Consider the following 5,280-nt stretch of genomic DNA (forward strand, 5'->3'; position numbering starts at 1 on the left):
TATGACACCCCCATACAGTGCCCTCTACAACGTTATAACACCACCATCCAGTGTCTTCACCAATGGTCTGACACGACCATACAGTGTCTCTTATCCTCTTTTATTTTTATGTATTTTCTTGTTTTGTTACTCTCTCCAAACTCAAGTTGGTTAGTTCCTATCCCCCTTGAGTTTGCGGGGGGCTGTTAAAATCCACCTACTCTCCACCTACTTCACCCACTTAAACCTACTCCACTAAACCTAACCCACTACACCACTACCACCTCACCTACTCCACTAAACCTAACCCACTACACCACTACCACCTCCACTTCACCTACTCCTTACCTACTACACACTCACCCTCTTCTATATATAGGAATCATGAATCATTGTAATAGACATCAATAAATCAATCAATAATACAATCAATATCTATACAATTCTCTATTTCTCTTTATACATTAAATTCTCTACAATCACAAACTCATAAATAGTTCATCATAGCATTTTCAAAAATAATAATAATCACAGTAAGTTATTTATCAAAAAAATAAAATAATAATAATCACAGTAAGTCTCATCAGTAACCAAATTCACTTCAAAATGGGTCCATCAAATAGTTCATTATAGCATTTTAAAAATCCTACCCTGCACCAAAGCTTGATCTGGTGGCTATCACTCTGTCATAACAGGCTTATTTTCATTAGCCTTTGGCCTCTGTTCCTTGGGTTTCTGCTCCTCAGTTTTCCTAGATTTTCCAGCAAGTTAAATCCAAATGTTAGAAGCACATCAAAAATAAAAAATAAAAAAACAATACCAACAATATGAACAAATATACAATGCAGTCAATCAAAAGTGGTGGTTATCCAGCTGTGGTCAGCACCTGCAGAGAATTCAATTGAAACTGTAAGAGAGATCAATGCATGAATTTGGGTGTGATGATCAAAACCCTAACCTCCAGCAATGGGCTAAAAGATGATAGCGGCTGAGCATGCACCAACCAAAAATTCAAAAACAAAAAATGGAAAGCTAGCTGCAATGTTTAAAATGGGCCTGAAAGTAGGTGTGATCAACTCTACTTCAGTCATCCAATGTCTGATTCATCAATTCTATATTGCTCTAACAGGCTTCATCAGATGTCCTTTCTGTTCATAAAAAAAAGGCTGGTTTGGCAATTGCTTTTTTACTTATTTAGGATAAAGTTGCTGCTAAAAAAGCTGATGTGTCCAGTAACAGCTAAGAAGTCTCTTAGCTGCTTCTTTCTTTTCAATTGTTAGCCTTTTAAGCCGAAAAACAAACTTTCTTTTTGGCTTAAATAGCCAAAAAGTGGCTTTTTAGTCGAAAAAACAGAGCCTTAATATGATGTTTACATGTTTAGGGGACGTATATGTGGAGTTCTCCATCTAGACAGCTTTTTACTGTCTAACTGCTGACATTATTTGCATTGCATTGCATTGCTAAACCCAACAGGGATACAAGAATTTGGGGAATGTTCATAAAACAAGGCCCTTGCCAGCAGCAGGTCATAAGGAGAGAGGGGGGAAAACGCGACAAAACCAAAATAAATTCCCATCAGTCATTCTAATATGAGGACATTTAAACCCTAGCTCACTCCTTCCTCCGTTCTAAATAATGATTATTTTATGAAATCGACTGATTTGTCTAATATTATACTAGAATCACGTTATAATTTACAAAAGAAAAGATAATTTGGAGAAAAGGAACACAATACTAAATATAATGTCCCTCTAAAGCCAAGATATCGGGAAAAAAAAACTTATTTTGAATGTTATGACACCAAACAATAATGCAAGCACAATGACCAAATACCCATGAAATGCAAGTAAAATGCCATTCATTTGATTGTTAGTTACCTACAGAAGCCAAATAATTGAGGTGGAAGATAGTTCAAGAACTTAACATGGAAAATTCCAGAGCCATACAAGTTAATAAAGCATTATAGAAATAAACATAGCAATTTGACTGTGGGGCAATGAGTATTAAAATATCTTCGTCACAAGAGCATCACAAGTTGCTAATGACCCACATCTATCTATGACATGGAATAAATATGTTATCAACACAAGTAATCACAGGCAACAAAGTACTTATTCATACAAGGGAAATCATAGGCCTCGTTTAGAAAAACTTATTTGCGGCGATTAGCTTAAAATTTAAAATCACATGCTAAAGTAATTGTACTTTGAAAAGGTAGGGGGTTCGACAAAAGGTTTAAGATTTTTAGCTTATTCGTTTTTTCAGCTCAAAAATATCTCAAAAGCCTAACACTAACTTTAAGCCTCTCACACTTTTGGTTTGGTTTGGTTTGGTTTTATATTACTTATTCATACTCTAAGTAGCGCATATACGGACACGCAACACGACGCATGCATGCCAATACATGGACTTTCAAAAAAATGATGGACACAACACATTTGGGACACTCGAAAATTTTATTATATATATGTGAATAGTTTATTCAAAGATAATGAAAAATATGTAACATAACACTAATTATATTAAAATTTTATAAATTTCATAACCTAAACATCAAGATATCATTCACGTAACAATTACATTCTAAATAATGCAAAACAATTATAAAACGTTGTATTATATATATAACATATTTATCTTATAAATGTTTCAAATCATGTTTAGAGTGCAAAAGTTGTGTTTGTGCTATGAAGAATGTAAAATATTGTTCTTATGAAGGGATGAATGTGTTCGGAGGGTTCAAGAAATGTCGCTGAAGTATTGATAAAGCGTAATGAATTTAAATTTTTTATTAAAACACATTGAAGAAGTGTCGGATACGCTTTTAGGATTGTCCAAACAGTGTGTCGGTGTCCAACACAACACTCTTCCTCGACGCAAGTATTTGTGCTTCTTAGTCCATACTACGGCCTTGTTTGGGAATTGATTTTTTTAGTGGTTTTTTTAACTTTTTGGCTTTTTTATGAGGTAGAAAAGAATTAATTTGTTTGGGAATGCCTAGCAGGTCCTTCGTTGCATGAAGCAGGGGCGGAGGAGGGATATAAAAGTATCTAAGTTTGGGAGCGTCTTTAGGAGCATGTTTTTATTTCTATGAAGCACCGACACTTCAAAACAAGTGTCGTATCAGTGTCGGACACACGGACACTTCGGGGACACACGGACACTTCAGGGACACACCCCTTATTTAATTAATTTATTTTCAGGGGACACGCCGGGGACACTTCGGGGACACACTAGATACATGCTAACTTTTCTTTTCTCCCATTTTTTTTAGTACTTTTGATAAATGTTGAATGTTTATTATTTTTTTCTCAAATTTAATACTTAATAGATCATCTATAAAAAAAAATATAAACGGTAAGTGTTAATTTATTTAATTTTTTTAAAAAACCAAAATAAAATATAAAATTAGAGTTAGTTTTTGTTAATATTGATTGTTTGTGGATGTAATCTTAATCTAGATAGCAAATGAAAATATATGAAAACATATTTTATTGTTGTGTCCGTGTCCCCATTTTTTTGAAATTGCCGCGTTCGTGGTTTGCATTTGTGTCCATGTCGTGTCGTGTCCGTATCCGTACCGTGTCCATATCCATGCTTCTTGGTTTTATTTTATCTATTAAATATGTTAATACATTCTAATAATTATGTTTTTCAACTTAATTGTAATATATGTGTTAAATTATGAATAAATATTAGAGATTGATGTCAATATAAATAAATACAATTTAAATAGAAAGTAGTAGAAAAAGTTTGAATTGTTTTTCTTTTGTTCATTTCAGATTTGTTCGTTTGAAAGGTTCTATTTCAGTTGGGAGCGACTTTCCTCCTCAACGAGAGCAAGTTTGAATCAAGTTTCTACATTGGAAAACGTCGTCCAAGTAGGAGTTCCCTGCTAGCCAGTCAAACACAAATTTTCCATTTTTAAGTTTCCAAGCAGGACGAGAAAACCCCAAAGCATTATATTTTGCTACAAATTTGAAGGAAGTATCATAAACAAATACAATGGCGCAAATTTTACAGATGAATTTTATTTCATCTAACTGTTTGCATCCCGATAAAGCAGGTTTGAGTCACAAAAATAGTCTACCCATAAATGGAAGTAATTGTGCACATCTTGTCCTCCCTGAACCCAACTTTAGCCAAAAAAATAAAATGTAGAGACTGCATGTTATTAAAAATGACATTGTTGTTAATAGTTTCTTTTTTTTATACAAGGAAATCCTCACATCCTCCCGCAGGTCCAAGGTAGCAACCGTGTCAAGATCCCCAAAGTGTCCAGTTGGCCGTTCCGGATGAGAGACTATAACTTGGGAGCTTGCACCAACCTCTCAACACAAGCCCCATTTAAGTCAAGACTCGCGCTACCACCCAGGGGTTTTAATATTTTTAATCATCTTTCTACTGCATTGATTGAATACAATTACATAAATTGACTAAAAAATCAGCTGACGAAAGTTTTAACCAGCACCAGATCTAAATTAAAGTTTTAACAAGGCCAGTTGAATCAAACTTGATCATTCAATATTGCGAGGCTTAGATTATCAAGCATTACATACAATCCCATGATTGGAAATTGCAAGATTTAAACTTTTCCAAATATAACCAAGGCTAGTTGAATCAAACTTTATCAATTTATATTGCGAGGCTTAGATTATCAAGCATTACATAAAACCCTTGATTGGAGATTGCAAGATTTAAACAAACCCACAACCAAAAACATTAAAAAAAATTGAAACCCAACGACACAAAATCAAAAATGCATAGATAAAGGGGGGAAAAAAGAGTACCTCTTGTCAGAGGAACCTCCCTTCTGGCTAAGGAAGGACCTGAAAAGCGGTGAGTTAACGTCGTAGATCATTTGTGTTTTTTTGTTTTATTGGTCTTTTGATTTGCAACAATACCAATATCAAAGCTTCAATGGAACCTGAAAGTTCCTGTCCCTGTCCCCTGCCAATTCTTAAATCAAACGCTAATTGAATCTTCTCTGGCAGCTTCCACAACCTACGAAAAGCTCAAGCGCCCGTTTGTTTTAAGGGTGAATGGATGGGATTGGCGAGATTGTTAGTAAGCGAATTGATAGGGAAGGAATTTATACGGCTCTAAATCTTTTATTAAATAAATTATTAAAGATTTTTTAATTATTTATGTGGTAGAAAATTTAATATCATGTATTATCTTAAAATAATAAAATAAATAAAAAATATTAAATGTTAAATATTAATGTATAAAAAAACATCTAACATGTAAAAAATAAAAAAATAAAATAAAATAAAATAAATAAAATTATGATTTTTACTT

At 33.7% G+C, this 5,280-nt stretch overlaps 1 non-coding gene across 1 annotated transcript; it reads right to left on the reverse strand.

The window, feature by feature from the left end:
* Positions 1 to 457: 457 nt before the first annotated feature.
* LOC114276789 (uncharacterized) lies at positions 458 to 5,069 on the reverse strand. Its single transcript, XR_014364235.1, has 2 exons — positions 4,770 to 5,069; positions 458 to 730 (listed from the first exon to the last, which is right to left on the reverse strand). It is a non-coding gene; the product is annotated as an uncharacterized LOC114276789 (transcript).
* Between the last annotated feature and the right edge of the window lie 211 nt (positions 5,070 to 5,280).

This window comes from Camellia sinensis, chromosome 3 (assembly GCF_055761805.1).
Source record: "Camellia sinensis isolate YWXY chromosome 3, ASM5576180v1, whole genome shotgun sequence".
In the NCBI taxonomy this organism is placed as follows: Eukaryota; Viridiplantae; Streptophyta; class Magnoliopsida; order Ericales; family Theaceae; genus Camellia; species Camellia sinensis.